This window comes from Echeneis naucrates, chromosome 17 (genome assembly GCF_900963305.1).
Source record: "Echeneis naucrates chromosome 17, fEcheNa1.1, whole genome shotgun sequence".
Lineage (NCBI taxonomy): Eukaryota > Metazoa > Chordata > Actinopteri > Carangiformes > Echeneidae > Echeneis > Echeneis naucrates.
Genome location: NC_042527.1, coordinates 20,773,401 through 20,793,663, shown reverse-complemented (window position 1 = coordinate 20,793,663; position 20,263 = coordinate 20,773,401). Strand labels below are relative to the sequence as shown.

Below are 20,263 nucleotides of genomic sequence, written 5' to 3'. Positions count from 1 at the left end.
GGAGGCTAAAGGTCTGTAACAGTCTGAAGGTGGAGGTTAAAGGTCTGTACGGTGTGAAGGTGGAGGTTAAAGGTCCGTACGGTGTGAAGGTGGAGGTTAAAGGTCTGTACGGTGTGAAGGTGGAGGCTAAAGGTCTGTACAGTCTGAAGGTGGAGGTTAAAGGTCCGTACGGTGTGAAGGTGGAGGTTAAAGGTCTGTACAGTCTGAAGGTGGAGGTTAAAGGTCGGCTCAGGTGTTAAAGTTCTATTGTAGCTTTTGAACATCTTAACTGGGTTAAGGCAGTGAGCCAGGAGGAGGAGCAGTGTCCTAGAAAGAGAGAGAGGTAGGTGTGTGTGTGTGTGTGTGTGTGTGTGTGTGTGTGTGTGTGTGTGTGTGTGTGTGTGTGTGTGTGAGATAAGTGAGCTTACGTCTGACCGACCTTTATCGTGTGTATATATCATACATAATGTACAGATCAGGTCGTCCTGCCTCTGTGAATGTGGACATTTTGAGAAGGGGGGGTCATCAGCTGAGGGACGCTGGGGGTGTGTCCGTGTCACTCGGAGCCAGCAGTGAGGGGAAGTGACAGATTTGGACCAGCGGGGGAGATACAGGTCGCTGTAACTGTGCCACGGTTTAATAATGCAGCAGATCTAATTCACGCACCTGAATTATGGAGACAGAGCGTCTGTGTGTCTGAGACGGCGGCACTTCAGGCAGTCTGGAGGTCGAGCAGGAATGACGACGACGCTCTGGTCAGCGGGTTGTTCTGGAGGTAAATGCATGAAATTAGCAGATTTGTCATGAGCATGTCGACTTAACGCTGCCGGACATCACGATGCCTTCCTGTTTCCTCCTGAAACAGAATCAGCTGATCAGATGTGGATCAGTCCGACTCTCTGACTCCTTCTGTGTGTTGTCCATTCTCATCTTCCATCTTTGACAGTGACGTCCAGAGTCACATCTTTACACCAGCCGCTCCTATTGGCTCCGGAGGGTGATGTCACAGCCAATCAGAGGCCTAGCTGTCAAAGTCTCTGGATCCGTCCTGTATTTTTAGATGACAGAAGCACAAACACTTCACACATTCACTGACTGACAGTCTCTGATAAGACTCTTAAAGGTCTTTTGTGAGAGTGTTATGGTGTGTGTGTGTGTGTGTGTGTGTGTGAGTTGTCAGTGCTGACTTATTTCAGCTGACACCTGATTTAAGGACAATGGACTTCCTGGACAACAGAGCTTTAGCATTACTTCTCAGTTACTGCACTTTGACCAACAGACCAAAACATTACAGCGTGCTGTTGAAACTGAAACAGCAGCGGGATCAAATAATCACACAAAAAATGTAACAGGCTGATTTTTACAGCCTAAAGAAGAAAAGGAAGTTCAGGAAGGATCACTTTGATCACTTTATTTTCATTTCCCAACACCTAAGTGTTGGATCTGCTCCCACAGTTGTGTTGGGTCCGGCTGGGCGTGGACAGAATCTGTCAGATGGAGGAGCAGAAAAAGGGAGGAAATAAAAGATGAAAGAGAAAGTGGCGTGTAGGTAGAGACACCGAAGACAGAGGAGGAAACAGAGAGAGAGGTGAGAAGTCCCCGCTGTTTCCTCAGCAGCAGGAAGAGGAGGAGGAAGAGGAGGACGAAGAGGAGGAGGGCCTGCCAATGGGATTTGTTCCAATCTGTGATAGTGGCGTTTTAGATGGCATGAAAGATTGATGGAGATGAAAAGGCCGGCTGCCTGTCTGGGGCCGACACTCTGGCGGAGACGCTGGCGGTGCAGGAAACGGCGAGCAGGAGCTGAACTACAGACTGACAGATTTACGGCGCGCTCGTCAAAGGTATGGTAAAAAAAAAAAAAAAAAGAAAGAAAAGTCCTGATCCGTCTGCTGCTGCAGTGGTTTAGTTTCACAGATGAAGGGTTGTCTTTTCCTCTAAGGTCACTGCACGGTGGAAAAGATCCAAATCTGATGGAGGCATCTTGTCGGGTTTTAGTAGGAGGATTTTTGGGGGTGGAAGAGAATGATGGTAGCTGTAAACTTTTTTTTTTTTTTTTTGGAGAAACGTCAATAACGGTCTTATTTTATTTCCATTGTCATACTCATGTTTGCTGTGTTTTTTTTAGTTGTGTAGTTTTTCAGTGTAGAAACCAGATTTGGTGGAGAAATGGATCTGACCTGCTCTCTGCTCTATCCTGATTGGATGGTACAGTCTGTCAGTCATACCGTAGCCCCTCCCCCGCCTTCTGGTCCTGGTTTTCCTCTAAATGGGAGGAATTCATCAGGATCAAGAGTAGGAATTCTTTCCCATAGAATCTGACTTCCTGCCCCCCCGATTGTTTCTGTCTCTGTGGTCTGTGCTGGTTTGCCCCCACCTCAGTGAGGGGGTGGAGGGGGATTATATTTCAGGGCAGATCCAGATTGTTTACTGTGTTTCTTATTTTTATTTTTCTCTCTCTGTTGTGTGGCATCGGCCTGGCAGAGATCTGCGGCTGCTCTTCTGGTTGGTCGAACCAGCAGAACGTTTCAGCCGTAATCACATAATTATATCTGGAACGAAATAAGCAGCTGTAATGCTGCAGCGTCAGATCTGGGTTAAAATCACAGAAGAGGATGTGCTGGCAGCTGTCTGGTGCGGGCTGGCTTTCTGAGCTTTTCAACATAGTCGGCATCCTTCAAGCGTTCATCGGGCATATCTGTGCTGTCAGTGGAGGAAATGAATTAAAAACTAATAGTTTGGAAAAATGAAAAATAACCATCCTCTTCATGGCTAATATGATGCATATGAATCTATTTTTTCATGTTTAGCTGCCACATTGAAATATATTACTTTATGAAAGATGGAAGTTATTTCTGTCCCTATTTTTAGATGATGTCTGCCAGTCCAGCTGAAAAAACCTCCTGTTTTCCCTGAACGCCTCTCTGATGCTTTGGGTTTGTTACAGACATCTGGTTTATATCTGGCAGAGAAAACTCTTCACATTTTATTTAGTTCTTGATATTTGAAGGCAGATTCCAGTGGATTCATTTGGATTTATTCAATCTGGGGGGCGGGTAAAGATGGCTCCTGGAGGCTTTCCAGCCTATGTGTCAGACTACAAGCTGGAAAGCATGGCAGGAGAAGGGCATGATGGGTATTCCTCTCACCAGGACGGCCTGATGGCTGTTCTTCAGAAGACCACCTGCTGAGGGACTGGACCCGTCTGTCAGCAGAGCGCTTCTGGTTCGTGGTGTTGTGATGATCAACATGAGCTCAACATGACAACCATCAGCAGAGCGTTAACGGCCGGTTGTTTTCTGCCCTCAGGCTGAACTCTCTGAACTAAACCTCAGCATGGAGACTGGGAGTGATTCTTCAAAACAACATCACCCTGCATGTTTGTTTATTTGTTCTGTTGTTTGACATCATATATTAAGATTTATCTGAAAAGAAGATGTGGCCATGTAAGTTCATTTGGTTTTCAGATCTAACACTTGAGATGAACTAATGAAACATTCACACACACCTGCAGAGCTCAGGTGTCCACATACCTTTGGCCATGCGGTGTGCCCCCCCCACACACACTTCAGAGCTCTCTGTTGCCTCCATTGCTGCCATACTTGCTAATCTCATCTGGTGTGACGGAGCGCTAGCAGCCAGGAGAGGAGGCATCCTCCTCCCATGATACCACCGCCACCTCAGGCCCGCCGGGGGCATCTTATCTGCCCCGGAATAAGCAGCTGCTGCCCTTTAGAGTCACTGCAGATAAGCTGGGGTAGCATTTTAACTTGGAGAGCTCGTACTTTTCAGGATCAACATCGCTGCTGAGGTCACAGAAGGGCCAGCTCGGGCTCTGAGTCCAGAGAGAAGGAACTTTTCAGGGATAAAATCTGCTCTCTTTATTCAACCATAGCAAGAAAACAAAACGACCAGAAAGGACAAGACATTCACTTTTAATCAGATTTCCAGTACTGCCCAAAAAGTTATGGCTCCTCCTGTCAGACTGACATGTGGCTCCAATTATTGATCCAGTTAGTCTCACCAGCTCTCTGCAGGGCGTGATCTTTTTTTGCCCTAAACTCCTAAAAAAAAAAAAAAAAAAAAAAAGCCCTCACGAGCACAAACAAGCGACATGACCAGCTCGTCAGGACAGTTATTTATGCTAATGAGCGGCCGGTTTGACCTTCAGGTGAGCGGCTGCCAGCAGGTGGCCTTGCTGCCGTGGCCGCTGTAAATTGATTTTTGTAATCTGCTTCATTCCCTTCTGATGGACGATGGCCTTAGATGGAGAGATTGAGCTGTTAACAACGGCAAGGAAGGCTAATCCTCCTCCTCCTCACCCTCCCACTCATTATAATGCAGCAGGTATATCTCTCTCTGCTTTCTGCTGCGTCACACTGCTGCAGCTGAAGGAGAAAATAAGGTCGAGATTTAAGAACCGCAGATTTATCTCACAATAAAGTAACTTATCGGCTTACTGAACTTTTATATTAGCAGGATAGTTAACCCTCCTGGTGTGGCCAAGACTTTAATGGGCCAGCAGGGATTTATATGGATATGGAGTCTCTGTGGTGCCTGATAATGACTTTATGATCTCTACTTAAACCTCCTCCAATGCTTTCAATTATTTTACAATTAGTACGTGGCTTATTTTAGACTGTTGTTATTTAGTATTCTTATACTTAAATGAAATGAATCTTTTAATTCAAGCTTCAGTTCTTGGTGAACGTCGAACAGCCGTGTCTATCTGGGGAAGGGATCTGTAGTCCGTTGCCGCCGCCGACTGTCACAATGCTAAGCAGGCCGCTTTGCGCGAACTGATGATGAGAGTCGTTGCTCTGCCTGGAGCTCAGTAAATGTTTGGATTTGAGTTGGCTTCTTGGGAGCACACAGGCGGGGGAATCACGCTCATATCAGATGCAGTGAAATTCAATCCAAAATATTATTTTCCTGTAAGGGAAGTCTAACACGATGTGACTGCAGCAGTGAGCAGGCACAGGCTCTGCTGAAACAGTGTTCACATCCACATAACCCCGCTTACTCTGGTGCTGTACACAGATCTGATTACAACAAAGCTGACTTTGAAGGGCGTTTGAAAAGAAGCGACTCCTCCTGTTGATTAAACTGGATGTTTGTCTGACACGGCATCAGCTTCGCTCGAGCTCATCCGTGTAGCTCACCTCAGGGTGGCGTGTCGGGCTGCAGGCGCGGTGGATGAGGGTGAACTTGTGTGTTTTGTTGTTTCTGCTGCTCTGTGCCGTTTCCTGTCACCCATCGGTTTGTGAGCTGCTCCTCTGAACCCCCCAGTTTTGTTGTTGTCTGTCATCCATGTCTTGCAGGAGAAGACGGAGCTCAGGAGGATGAGGAGGTCTGCATCAGGACCTGCCGTACAAAAACTTTTACTGAGCTAATAAACCAGGGGACGAGTAGGAACATTTTCCTCTAGACTTCAATGCAATCTGACCATTCTAACCAGTGGAGTCGCCCCCTTATGGTGGTTAGACAGAGTGCAGGTAATTTGCCTGTAACCTCCCCCCTCCCTCCCCTCCTCTCTCACCCCTCACTGTTTTAATGGCGGTGAAACTCTTCTTTATGGACTCAGACTTCCTGTCGACTCCTTCGCCGCCTCCTGCACTCCATTTGTGGTCGAGCCTCAAATCTTTGTTGGGGGTTTACAGAAAATCTGCTTTTTTTTTCACCTTCAGTTGACCTTAACCGTGAAAAACCCGATGATGTTAATGCCACGTTGAAATAACGACCGAAAACCTGCTGAGGCTTCAGAACAAGACGCATCCTTTTAGATATAATGATCATAATCACAATACAGCAGGAAGTTCAAATAATAATTATAATTCAGTTGACGGTGCCGTGGCTTTAAGATGTGAGCGTGTATGTACTTTATTTTGAATGATATTTGTTGTATTTTTATATTCAATTGTACAGCAGACAATGAAACAAAATTAGAAACAATGAGCATGAAGCAACAATACAAACGTGAAGCCATAAATCTAAAATGGTAAACAGCAGCTGCTTGATGTTCATGTCTGAACCACAGGATGTGAAAATAAAAAGTTTGTATGGTGCTTTGGTGAAAAGTGAGACGGCGCCCTGTTGAGTGTCTGCCCCGTGGGATTGTGGGAATCGTAGGCCTATTGTTCAAGTTAAGTGGCAGGAGGAGGACTGGGGTTTCTCCTCTTTCCCCTCCTGGTGGTTGTGTGACAGAACGTGTGTCATCACCTCCATGCCGAAGTGTGCGTTATGTTTGTCTTAGCATCAGAGTGTGTGTGTGTGTCAGGATGTCTGTGTCCTGACTCGGTCGGCTCCTCAGTTCCCTTCTGCCCTCTTCACCCCTCCAACATCCTGTTTTCACACATATGTAACACTCATAAACACACACCTGGGTCCCCGATCCTCTGGACCTCGCACAGCGGCGTGCAGCCTGGTAACACAATGACTGCTCATCAAATACACAAAGTTGGGCTCTTTAAAAACTTTAATAACTCAGTTCATGCTGCCGTCTCAGTGAAGTTTTACGTGACCTGGTTCAGGCTTGTCCAAACCTGATCTGGTGTTAGTTGCGGTGGTGTCTTGTTCCTGGAGAACTGGGTCAAAGTTCAGGCTCTTTCTGGTTATTATATCAGTTACAATGAGGCCCCCCCCCCCCCCCTCTGTTTTGTTTGTGTTTCAGTGGGGGGAGAGCTGTCTTATTTTATCTGCCGTAGAACTTTGTTCATTAGTTTTGATGTTGTTTTCTCTCCCTCTCAATCAGTAACTGGAGCTTTTCTACGCTGAGGTAAAATGTCTGACAATAATTTAAAAAGCTCTGAATAATCAGTTGCTGCCATTTATCAATTATAAATAGGATAGATTAGGAGCCATGTTGCTGTTAAATCAATTCTTGGCAGTTACCTGAAAATTTTACTACTTTAAGCCAATAAACTGACCCATAAAGAATAATCATTAATTGCAGGTTCTTCAGCTCCTGCCTTTATGGTTCCTGCTGCTGCTTTTAGAATTTGTTATAGTACGAGTTGTAAATAACAGTCAGTGTCAGTATCAGCGTGTAAATCAGCTCCCGCTCCGTGTCGGTGGGCCGGTTTGTCCGGGGTCACCCGGGCAGTGTCCCGTCAGGCCCGCCCGTCCCTGCAGGCTGAATAAATAAACCCCCGGCTCCCGTTTCACCAGAGTTCAGCCATTTAACGCTCACCCACATCAATTTTGATCTGTCGCTCAAACAAAACCCGATTCAGCTGATTCTCATTCCAACGTCAGAAACTGAAATATGAGCTGCAGTTAAAAGACAACTGTGAAGAAGAACGGAGGCAGAGGGGGCCGTAAATAAAGGCCGTCTCTGTGGACAGGCTGAACGGTGATAAGAAGCAGCAGGAGACTCGCAGCTTTCATTTGTGTGCCGAAGAGAAGTTAGATCGTTTTGGTTTTCAGATACCTGCTGCTGAGACTTTCTGACAGCCTCACAATACATGAAAAGTTCAAAATGGCCCTCCTCCTCCTTTATATTGAAGTCTATGGGAAAATGCCCCCCTCCCTTCCTGATGAGTTTCTGGTCTCAGTCTGAAATACAACGTGATGTTCGTTGGGGGGCACAGGGACGATTTCTGGCTGAACTCCTGAGTTCTGTTGATTCTCTAGTGATGACGAAATCAGTTTTCTGTGAACCTGGTCTTCAGGATCTGAGTATCTGAAGTCAGTTCAGGGTTTCGGTTTGGGGGATGAGGCTGGAACACGTTGCTGCAGTGAACGCATCACAAATCACCACCGCTGCTCGCCCTCGCTCACGCGCGTTCTCTCTTTTCTTGCCTCGATCGATCAGTCTGATTTTTGTCTGAGCATGAAATGAACCAGCTGCTATGAGGAAAGTTGTCGAGGTGGAGTCACGGTGTGTGAGTTCTTCTGTGTGTGTGTGTGTGTGTGTGTGCACCGCCTCTCCTCTCAATTGAATTCAATTCATTTGTGTTTATTGGCATGAATGTTACATGAGCTGAGCCGCCGACAGATTCTGAACGGAGCAGCAGTTTATCATGAAGAAATACAGAAATAAAGAATGTAAATATCTGCCAAAGATGTCGCACAGCTTCTCTCCCTCTCTCTCTCTCTCTCTCTCTCTCTCCCTCTCTCCCTCTCTCTCCCTCTCTCCCTCTCTCTCTCTCTCCCTCTCCCTCTCTCTCTCCCTCCCTCTCTCTCTCTCTCTCCCTCTCCATCCCTCCCTCGCTCTTGTTATGCCTTTCCTCTTCCCTCCATCTCTCGGTGCAGCAGAGGATCATGGGAGAAGCCCAGAGCCATCCTGTGGGATAAATCCATTTTAGAAACACAAAATCTTAACAGAGAGGGAGAAATACACACACACACACACACTCAGCAGGGGCCTCCCAGGCATTTTACTCATGTAGAGAATGCAGTGAAATCTGAGACGCTCTTCGTCCTCCTCTTCCTCTTCCTCATGCATCACGTAGAGTATTTTAGAGAGAGAAGAAAATCAGACCCGAAGCTCCTAAAACAAATAAAGCACAGTATCTGCCGTCTGAGGGAGGTTTTTTTTTCCCCCTCCATCACTGTTGCTCTTATTCCTGCTCATTTCAATTTCACCGCAACAAATCAAACCGAATTATCCGACTGGACTTTTATTATTTTGTAAGAAAAGGAACTGTGACGGATGAAGATGTTCAGGAAATCCTGAGAGGCGGAGCGGACAGTTGGTGGTTTATGGATCTTAATGGACTCATCTAAATGTAAATGAGCGTCGGGGTGGAGACGGGTGGGGGGGGCGGTTCTCTGTCTGTCTGGGAAAGCAAAATATTTAGAAAGACTCAAAAACATTGACACAAAATAAAATAGCAAAACTGCTGTTGATTGATTTCAATTTAATTTCACTTGAAACTGTCTAACAGATCCTCCAGAAAAAATTCAACTACGACTTGACTAAAAGTACAGTACAAGTACTTTTTATTTAAAATACTGAAGTAGTCAAAGCACTTTTCGATGTGCAGTCAAAGAATCTGACTTGAACAGATGATCACGTCCTGATTAGGTTAAGGAAGAGATGGTGATTTGGGTTAAACGAATGACAGACGATCTCTGTCGCCATGGTTACAGTAACACCAACAAGCAGCCATTGGTTATAGAAACGTCGTCGATTCGTCCGTCCGCCTTCTGTTGCTACAGCCACCAGATGTGTCCTAGCAACAGAACCCGACCATGATGTCATAGCGACCCGCGGCCTAGTTTCCGACCGGACGGTGGAGTCCAGCTGGAGGTGGTCTGTATGCAGGATAGTGTTGCAGTGAGATACAGTGTGCGTTGTGTGTGTGTGTTACACAACGGCAAAAAAAGCTGGTGGTGATTCAGATGAATCTGCAGCTGCAGTGAAAACCTGCTGTTGTTTAAAATACCTCACAGTTCGGGTATGAGTGTGTCGCAGCCAGCTGCTCTGTTAGCAGGTCAAACAGGGATTTGGTTTGTTGATATCTACCCACCACTGTAGATACAATATGTGTGTGTGTCTGTGGGATAGAGGATTAGCCATATTAGCCATGTTAGATACACACATGTGGCCGACACAGATGCTGTGGAAACTCAATCTGTACAGTTGGAGCGATTGGGGTCACCAGAGGTGGTTAAACACCAGCTGCGAGTTTGTGTGTGTGTGTGTGCGCTGGTACGACTAAATCAATATGTGAGGCTCCTGGACTCCTGGTGTCAGAGCCAGGATCCAGTCTGAGGAATCTGGGGTTGTCAAACTCCAGTTGTTGTTGTTTTTGCAGCAAAATGAGATGGAGAGGAAAAAACCTGCAGTTTAATTTTGTCCCACTTCAGATGCCGTAGCTCCTTAAAACACCCGAGCTATGCTTAAGTATTTGAAGCATTTCTCCTGATTGGATCCAGATGAGCAACTGCAGCAAAAACACACAAGATGAACAAAGTCAAGTCTGCAACAACCTTCATTTAGCTTCCCTCCATGTTGATATTAACCCTTTTAACACTGAGAGCGCCGCCGCCGGCACGTTCAAACAACCGCACTTCAAATTACTGCGAGCTCACAAATGTTTGCTCTGCCGGGGAAATTCCAGAATCTGAAATCTGAGAAGTTGCACCTCACAGCCAATCTAGGGTTTTTATGGTAATACCACTCACGCTGTTGAAGTCGGGGAATCGGCTCCTTCGTTGTTAACTGTTCACACATTCTTTGGACGCATTGTGAACTGCCGGATATCAAAGGTTCTAAGTGTTCCGGAACAAACGGGAGTTTACGGAGTTAGTAAAACGCTTCAGGTCTCCATGTTATATTTAAATATTCTGTGTTTTTTGCGGTTTAATGCATCTTTTCATACATTGATCAGAAAAGTAGGGATGCTTTCCCATAGACTTCAATGCAAGCATTGAAGCCGTCATTACGTAGAATGCAGTTGCTGCAGCAGCTCAGAGGCGTTCAGTTCGAACAGTGAAGTTGTGTTGTGGGATTTATCGTCTCAGCAGAGAGACGGCTCTCTGAGTTTTAGTGGCTGCACCACATGAGGTTGACGCTCAGTTTCCACACCGGAGCAGACGGTCAGGAGGGACAAGGACAGAAAAAAGACAGCTGATCCACCATCAGCGCTAATCTGCGTATAAAATGTTAAATAAAATGGTTATTTTACTGAACGAATTCTGGAATTGGATTATGTGTTTCCTCAAAAATTGTCCAAAGGGCACAGAGAGGTCGGCAGGAATGGACGCAGCTGTACGACAGAAAACAAACTAGACTCACTCGTTTTTATCGATTTTCCACTTGCTGTTACAGAACAGCTCCAACATTTGTCCAGAAAACATCCCAGTAAACACTCAGGCTTTTATTTTGTGTTTGTGTTGTCGTTGTTGTTGTTGTTGTTGTTGTTAAGGGGGGTACACAACAGCTTTGGGGGAAATACGTGTATTTGGCTGCTGCTCTCGGTGGTTGACGCTTCAGCTGTAGAAATGATGACCAACTCTCTGCCCTCGTCGTCCAGCGGCCTGGAGCAGAAAACCAAAGTCCAGCTTTCTAAATCAAACTTCATGTTTCTCCTCGCCGAGGTCAGTCTGACGAGACGAGTGATGTGTCCTTCCAATCTTTCCTCCTCCGTGGTCTGATATAAACGTTTGGATCTGCGCTTGATTGGAGGCCTGAGGTGTGAATAGCGACGCATTAAGGTTTGAGGGCGTTTCTGTGTTCCCACAGTTCAGCAGTCCTCCGACGCATCACGCTTTGTGGGAGTCAATTAGTGACAGTTTTCGGAGAGCTGAGGTGTCGAGGACGGCGAGGAATGAAGCTTTGAACAGAGATAAGGAGGAGGACTGAGTGGGAGTCTGAAGGCCCGAACTCCTCTCAGATTAAAACCACATTGTTTTAGCAGCACATGTTGGTATTTCCTCTCGGTGTGGGCTGCCCGGGGCTGCTGGGTGGAGCAGCGGCGGGAACGAGAGCGCCGTGCCAAGCGGCGCTGCAGCTGACTCTGGGCAGCACGTGGAAATACCGCCGCTGCTTTTGCCCCGCCAGAGAGAGAGAGAGAGAGAGAGAGAGTCGTCCCCTCTGTTGGGCCCTGGAGGGAGGAAGGGTGGACTGGTCCTCGCTCCGGTTCTTGGTCACTCGCAGGTCGAAAAGCGTCGGTCCAATCAGCTCTCGCTCTGTTTGCTGTCGGGAAAAACACATCATCATCTTCTTCTTCTTCTTCTTCATCGTGGGGCAGATTTTGCAAGTATTTTCCGCTTTTAACTTTTAACAAACACAAACGCGCCCCTCGACGGTTCAGAATGAAAAGTGACGAATCCTCATGGCTCACATTTCTACCCAGGATGCCATTTGGCGAGGAGCAGCGTGCAGCGTTGGCCCGGTGATCTCTGGCTTCAGGTACTTTATTTCCCAGGGGTAGCGGTGGAGAAACCGTATCTGAGATCCTGGTGTGAAAACTAAGACGGCGTGATGGTCCGCACAAACCGGATCATCTGTCAGTGTGTGGTTGTGCGTTTGTGTGTTTGTTGTAAGGAATGTGTGTGAATCCAGAACACTGCCGTGCTTCCTGCACACAGATTCTGGGCAGCAGAAGGTTTTTTTTTTCCTCTCTAAACCAGAACAGCAGCAGGATCCAGCACTGAGAGGAAAACTGGCAGCCGCCTCCTCACAGGCTCATTTTTCTAACCATCAGCACAAAACCGTCGCTCTGCTCGGCTTCGTGTCGGCTTAACCTGCGCTCATGGAATCTGTTTATCCAAAGGAAGCGAGTGGAGCGCTGTGGTCCTCTGAATATTTAAACCCACCTTCGCTCCCGTTTCTTCTTCTGCTGAGATCTGCCCAGCTGACCTTTTACAGTCAGAAGTTCCCGACCTTTTCCATTGGAAAAAAAACAAAACAATAAAATCCGTCCCAAATGATGTCCCTGTGTTAGGATGTTAATTGACATTCAGGACTGAGCTGAAAAAAAGGAATCTCAGCGTTCTGGACTCGTTCCTTATAATCAGCCGCGAGTCACTCCGATGCTCCAGTTTCCCTGCAGACGTTTATAGTCTGTAAAGTTAAGCCAAGTGAGTCTTGCCCATCAGGAGGCGACGCCACAGGTTGGAAAAAGAAGGCTGAGTGTATTGACACGTCCCTTCTTCTACCTCTCTCATGATTTGTTTAGCGAAGGCCTGAAATAAATGAATAAAGAAACAGAGCCGCTCTTCGCTGCCTGGAAACGATTTGTCACTGAGGGAGCAGTAACAGTTGTAGCTGCACGTCTTCGTCTTACTTCTCTTGAACGCAGCGGCTCTGCCCAGCCAAAGTCTGGGTTACCACTTCCTCCTCTACTTCCTCCTCCACTTCCTGCTCCGTCCTCCAGCTGGCAGATGTGGATGAACGAAGGAGGCAGCCTTTTTCTCTCGGCTGTAGAAGGTTTTAGTTGGGTTGTAAATTTCTAAATAGCTTGAAGATTCTTTCTTCTCCACGCAGGCGTTGGTGCTGCCAGCCTACCAAACGTCTGTCACAGCTATCAGGAAGTGCTTTACTCAAAGATTTCTGTTTTCTTCCTCCTTCAAAACCTCTCCAGTGTTTTACCTTGAGGCCGACGCGCCGGGCTCTCGGGGCAAACAAACTGAAGTTGCGCCCAAACACATCAATCAGTCAGACACTGCTCGGGTTATTTTTGGACCCTGTAGTTTCTGTTCTGCTTCTCACCGTTTCCCAGTTGGACTGACACGTTTGTCAGGTTGCTGTCAATCAAATATGGTTTCTGGAGGCTCACACTCAGGCTGGATTAATGGCGTCTTCATGCACGTGAGCTGCTTCGGGAACGTCAGTGAAACGTATCGACGACGAGAGGTGTTTAAGGGATAAACTGTAGCTACAGAAACAATCTAGGTACGAGGAAGTGATTACACAAAGAAGTGCAAACTCTCCAGCCGTCATGGCGTCCTTAAAGTTGACCGACTCACAGATTCCCTCGCCTTTCGTCTTTACTGGCAGTTCTGGTTTTGAAATATGATTCAAATCCAAAATCAAAGAAGAGCCAAGTTGGAGCGATCCAGCTTCAGAGAGCCAGACTACCTCCTCATCATATAAAACAAATCCGCCGGCTCACGAGGCAGACGAGACCGATTGGGCGCCCATTTGGATGCACGCGGTGCATTTTGGAAAAAATAAGTGAATTTGAGTCTTTGTGGTCGCTCCTGTGGGTTCCCTCTAAGTAGCTTTTAGCAGCGTTTGATAAGACACACACACACACACACACACACACACACAGTGTTAAACCTGTAGTCTTACAGGGCATTAAACCCCCATTTTCATTTCCTCTAAGGCAGCTTTTGTTTGCTGGCGTGTGAAATGTGGCGGGCTCCCCGGATAACGCAGCACTTTGAAGGCCTTTGACAGGCGGAGGTCTGTGCCAAAGTGATCCCCATCAGGTCTCTGCGGTGACGGGGTGCAGGCTTTCTCTGATGCCAGCTTGAATTAGGTTTTATCTGCCATTGTTCTTTTTCACCTAAAGAGCTTTCAAACTGCTGCAGATGTTGGTTGATGTCGGCTTTGGAGACTATTTGTCATTACTTTGCTGGAGAAGTCAAGAAGGCAGCGCGTAGTAACAGGCAGGTCAGAGGTCACCTTCTACCTTCATCAGCTGGATTTGAGTCCATTTCAGTCGATGACGAGGTTTTAATAGAGCTTAACAATTTTACAGTGCAATATGAGACATTTATCAAAGGTCTAAAGGTGGAGGTTAAAGGTCCACAGGGTGTAAAGGTGGACGTTAAAGATCCACAGGGTCTGAAGGTGGACGTTAAAGATCCACAGGGTCTGAAGGTGGACGTTAAAGGTCCACAGGGTCTGAAGGTGGAGGTTAAAGGTCCACAGGGTCTGAAGGTGGACGTTAAAGGTCCACAGGGTCTAAAGGTGGAGGTTAAAGGTCCACAGGGTGTAAAAGTGGACGTTAAAGGTCCACAGGGTGTAAAGGTGGAGGTTAAAGGTCCACAGGGTCTGAAGGTGGACGTTAAAGATCCACAGGGTCTGAAGGTGGAGGTTAAAGGTCCACAGGGTCTAAAGGTGGAGGTTAAAGTTCCACAGGGTCTAAAGGTGGACGTTAAAGGTCCACAGGGTCTAAAGGTGGAGGTTAAAGATCCACAGGGTCTAAAGGTGGAGGTTAAAGGTCCACAGGGTCTAAAGGTGGAGGTTAAAGGTCCACAGGGTCTAAAGGTGGACATTAAAGGTCCACAGGGTCTAAAGGTGGAGGTTAAAGTTCCACAGGGTCTAAAGGTGGAGGTTAAAGTTCCACAGGGTCTAAAGGTGGACGTTAAAGGTCCACAGGGTCTAAAGGTGGAGGTTAAAGATCCACAGGGTCTAAAGGTGGAGGTTAAAGGTCCACAGGGTCTAAAGGTGGAGGTTAAAGGTCCACAGGGTCTAAAGGTGGAGGTTAAAGGTCCACAGGGTCTAAAGGTGGAGGTTAACAGTTCACATTTCACAGACTGTAAACAGAAATGGACTTCTGGGACTTTGTGATGTCACAAAAAGCAGTCCCCGCCCTCAGCCCTGCCCCACTGTACGCATCATCTAACCTGGCATCACAAAGTGTTTCACCTTCTCTGAAATCTGCTGTCATATTATTTGGATCCCTCAAAAAACATTCAGCCAATCAGAGGAAAGGATCAGATGCTCTCTCCTGATTGGCCTTGTTGTCATTAGAGCTCCGGGTGAAAAAATGTGGTGGCTGTTGTTGTTACTGGATTCTTATCCCGTCGCAGGGAGGTCAAAGGTCAAGGTAAGGAAGTTGTTATGATGTCACGACTGTCAGGTTGAGTCTCTCGTCTAACTGCCACTGAGCCCTGAAAGTAAATATCATCAGACAGCACCTGAAACACAGGTGCAAAGTGTGTGCGCGCGTGTGTGTGTGTGTGTTGTTAGCACGTTAGGACCGCAGCAGTGTTGAGTATCAAAGGTTATCCTGATCTATTTTGGGAATCTCTTCTGTAGGCAAATTTTTACTGGCTGTAAGATCCTGGTTCATTACATGCACACAAACGCACACACACACAGACACGCAGATGTTTTCCTGATCTTTCTGAGAGCCGTTACAGGATCTACAGAGGATTAACTGTGTGTGTTCTTACTGTTGTGTGTTGTGTTGTGGTTTTCTGGTTTTGGTTGAAGATATGTCTTCCTGTCGGGTCATGTCTCGTTGAATGAGCGTCAGATTTTCGATGAGCCTGAAGACAAAGCTGTTGATTTAACAGTCGATCTCTCAGCTTTGGTCATGAGCTTCGGAAAGCGACTGACAGAGATCGTGAACACGGGCGGCCTGAACTTCATCCAAGGACAGGTTTAGTAATCAAAGCCGCTGAAACTCCTTCAGAGAACGTTGAGTGACTGATGCTAATCAATGAGATTTATCAATAACACAGCAGACTGCACTCAGATCAACGTCTCAGTATTAATGTCCTCCACATCCACTTCTGTTGGTTGTTATCACCATAGCAACAACTACAGATGGGACTGGGACGTCCCAAAGGATCGGAGGCTGGGGACGTGAGGGAAAACCTTAGAGGGTGTGTGTGTGTGTGTGTCCTCACACATCACTGTGAAGTCGACAAGGAAAACCAATTTGTTTGTTTTGCTGATGTCACACCGCAGCGTGTTTGGGCAGGCAGGTTGGACTGTACCAACTGAGGAGGGGGGTGGGGGGGCACACACACATACACACACACTGCAGCAGTGGATTGGCTGGAAATGCTTCAGCATTTACTTTCCGTTTGTAGTCAGTGGAGTGTGTGTGTGTGTGTGTGTGTGTGTGTGTGTGTGTGTGTGTGTGTGTGTGTGTGTGTGTGTGTGTGTGTGCGCGCGTGTGTGTGTGTGCTAAAAACAAAAGGCAGCATCAGTAGCTGGATGTCAGCAGACACCTCCAGCTCTTTGTTGGTGAGGAGGAGGTCGACCTGTTCTTCTGTGAGACCAATGAGCTGCTTGTCTTTGTGTGTTCACTTTAATTGAGAGCTTTGTGTGTCAATGTGTGTGCGTGTGTGGTGCAGATGGGGTAAAAGCAACCAGTGTTTTCTCACACTGAGCGTCTGGAGGACCACAGACGAGGACGGAGGCTCGTCTGAGAGGAGCATGAGTTTGAGTGTGTGTCAGTTTTCTCTTCCTGCTGCCTGTGTGCGATAAACCCGGTGAGTACAGGACGGACACAACGCTGCGTTTTCACTTATTCCAGATGTGTGTGTGTGTCCGTGTGTCTTCGTGTGAGCTAACTTTCTTCGTCTAATTAGCCTAATTGATGACACGTTTCTCAGTTCTCTGGTTGACTTTTGTGTCTGAATGGTTGAAAACTTCTGAAGTCACTGGACCCTGAACACATCACCACTTTGTTGTGTGTCTGTGTGTGAGCAGTGTTCATGATGTGGTCTATTTCAGACAAACAGGGAGGCAAACACTCAGAGATCATTCTGCTCAAAACTGATCAGACAAAGCAAACACGCGGCGGAGGATGAGCTCGGTTGCCGTGGTTACCAGCTGTTTACTAAACTCACAAATGAATGAAAACAGTTTTCAGCAGAGATCATGTTTTGTTTTGTTTTGTTGTTCGTTTGTTTGGTTGTTTTTTTTTTTTACTGTTAGTAAATCAGAGCAGATGTGGCATCGGGCTGCGTTACTGTAATTTAGCGTTAGCAGTGCTAGCAGTAGTAAGTCATCCGGCATGAGCCGTAGCGTTGGTCGAATTCTCTGTGCTGCTGGTCTTCGTGTTGTTCTTGTTTTTTTTTTCCCATGAATCATCATGCTCCTGCCGGAGCAGCTAAATGAAGCCAGTGTGTCCTGTAACGACCTGTCGGCCGTGACGAGGTCACGGGCCGGGCCGTGATGGTTTCTCCTGCAGTGAACAGGCACGGCTGTAAATCACCTTGCGCCGCGTCTTCCCATCAGGCGCAGCGGTTGTTTCACGGTCCCGTCTCAGATGGCGGCGGGCTGTTATGACAAGTAGCACGCTCCTTTTTAGCCGTGTGTGCGTTGTTTATTGCTCCAGTGGGAGATGGTGTCAGTGTGAGGATTTGTGAGTTCAGTGTTGTGCAGTTGGTGGTGTTTGTCAGGATGGGAGGAGAGGAGGCCGGCTTCAGGTCACGTTGCCCGGGGAAACCGTCACCGCCACTTCAGCAGCCATGTTTTCTCACAGAAACACTGGAGTTGTGTTTTCGCCTGACAACAGTGAAATTCAAAACCTTGTAACGCAAAGTTCAGTGTGTAGTGACAAACAGGCTTGATGTGCCTCCATGTCTGTTTCTTCCTGTGTGTGTGTGTGTGTGTGTGTGTGTGTACCTGCAGAGGTGTCGGTCCTGACTCAGCGTGTTTCTACTGTAAACACCTGCTGCCACTAAACACACAGCTCCTGCAGTAATTGTGTGTGTTTTCCTTGCCCTCGTTCCCAGGGAGTGTGTGGGCGTTTCCTCTCAGATCAGCTGTGCGTTCATTGTTGTCATTTGTTGTCATTTGTTTGTGTAGTTCAGGACGCACAGCTCAGTTTCTGTCCAGAATCCGACTTGACTGTGAAATGAAGTTTTGATGAAAGACTTTTCTTTGTTTGATTATCTTTCAACAGTTTCAGACTTTTTTTGACTGAAGTTGTAGAAGATAAATGACGGACAGGATGTATGTGGAACATTTCAGAGCGACAGTTCAGAGTCTCACATTTTTCTTCTTTCTTCTCTGAAAACATTGAGCAGCTGAGTTTAAAGACTTCATGGTGTCCGAAACATGCAGATCCACTTCACAATAAAGTTTCCGTCAGAGTTTGGTTGGTAGTTACTCTTTACATCTTGGAGTCATGACCTCCAGAAGATAAACCGCCTTCACAGTCCGACCTCATTGGACAGATTCCTGCCACATTTATGAATGTTGACAGTAAAATATCTAAAAAGGGATGTTAGCAGCTAACACGCCATGCTAACCGAATTCATGTGCGCTGTATACATTTCTAAATACAGCTGCTGAGAGAGAGAGAGAGAGAGAGAGAGAGAGGCATGTTATGGAATCCTCGCTCACTCAGTATGTTTAGTTTCCATCGGCCTGGAGTCACATGACCAAACGCTCTTCCTCTCCGTCTCTCAGCTCAGCTCATTCCTCTCGCCAACACAAATCGTGTTTTGGTTTTATCTCTCTAATAAAATCAACCGTTTCCTTTTTAGGTGCTGGATAGCTGCCCCCCCTTTATTTTTATCAGTCTCTCCATCCTTCTTTGTCCGTCCCTTCCTGTCTGCCTTTTCCTCTTTATATTTCTCTCTCTCTTTGTCATAGTTTGCTCTCTCTTGTCCCCAGGCGCTCTCTCTCTCTCTCTCTCTCTCTCTCTCTCTCTCCCCCTCATACTGTATATGGTCATGGAGGCTCAGCTCGGTCGCTCGTCCACACAGATCCAGTCTTCATGGGACGCTGATTTATGGAGGCTGCACTTGAATGCAGCGTCTGTTTGTCTTGTGCGTTACATGGAGCGAGGCCGTCGTCGCCGAAGCCTGGTCATCCGTCCCGTCTCCTGGTTTCAGGAGGGATTTCCTTCCGATTTCAGACTTGGTAGCTTTGACTGACGCTGGGGGGAGTTTGAGGTCAGGACTCTGAAACTGGAGCTGCATTTGAGCAGTTTTTGTGTTGAACTATCAGAACAAATCTGAACACGCAGGAGGTGAAAGTTTAAATTTGCTCCCATTAACCCAGTTTTTACACAATCCGACACCTGAGTGCAGGGCAGGAGGGCTTTCTACGCTGACCTCAAGGTCACGGGCGTCAGCATCACGGCGGCGGACATGGACTGTTTGTTGTCCGTCAGACCGATCGCACAGTGAGACGCTGCAGATCAAGCATTCTTTACAGGATTGTGAGCTGAAGCTTGTTGTGTTAGGGTTAGGGTTAGGGTTAGCCTAACCCTAACCCTAACCCTAACCCTTTTCTGGTCTCAGCGGCCCCAAAGGAACTGAACGGCTGGATTCAGGTTTAAATAAACACCAGTCCCAACAACGAAGCACAAGAAAGTCCAATTCTGCTGTTTTCCCCGTTAGATTAAAGAATGATGAAAGGCGAAATAAAAGCAGCGCCTCATCGTTCTGGTTTTGTTCCAAACCTGAACGGTTAACGGCCCAAAGACAGACAGTGCTGACGGATCACAGCCGGTTTCTTCACGGTTGTGTGTCCAGGGTCTGGCGGTTTGGCACAGCCCCCCCTGCAGACTGAGGGATGAGCGGTACAGATGATGGTTTCGAGGATCTTTTCTGATCTGGTTGTGAACTTTTGACGTAATTCGACGTGTCGGTTTGTTACAGGAAAAAAATTAAACAAAATAAAAACCTCAATCTCAGTTAAAACTATTAAATCAAGCTGGTTGGTCGCTCTGTGTGTGTCTGTGTGTGTCTGGCAGACGAGGTCAAGCTTCATCTATTTTTTCGTTGGCCTCAGCTTCTCTCTGACTTGTTTTTTTCTTCACACTGAATCTTTTCTTTCTCTCTGCAGGGAAGTTAGCTCCCCTACCAGAGATGCTAATTATTGCCATTTGCTTTCCCACACACACACACACACACACACACACACACACACACTCCGATGATGTCTGTGCCCACAGTTGGTTTCTTGGTCTTGATGTTGGTGTGTTTTTAAGGAGGATTTGTCAGATCAGCTGCTCCAGCAGCTCTTCATGTGTTCGACAAATCACTCCAGTCTCTTTCCTGCGTCCTCCGCCGCTCCAGCCGGCCGACGCTCCTCCAGACTTCCTCTTCCTTTTGTCGTGCTTTGTCATTCTCGAGTCGGACAAATCCAGCAATTCTTCCTCAGCTCGTCTGTCATCGGCTGAAC

General features: G+C 47.1%; 1 protein-coding gene across 3 annotated transcripts in view; it reads left to right on the top strand.

Moving 5' to 3' along the window:
* Positions 1-20,263, top strand: part of LOC115058015 (disco-interacting protein 2 homolog C) — a 104,531-nt gene that overhangs the window by 34,786 nt on the left and 49,482 nt on the right. The window lies entirely within an intron of this gene.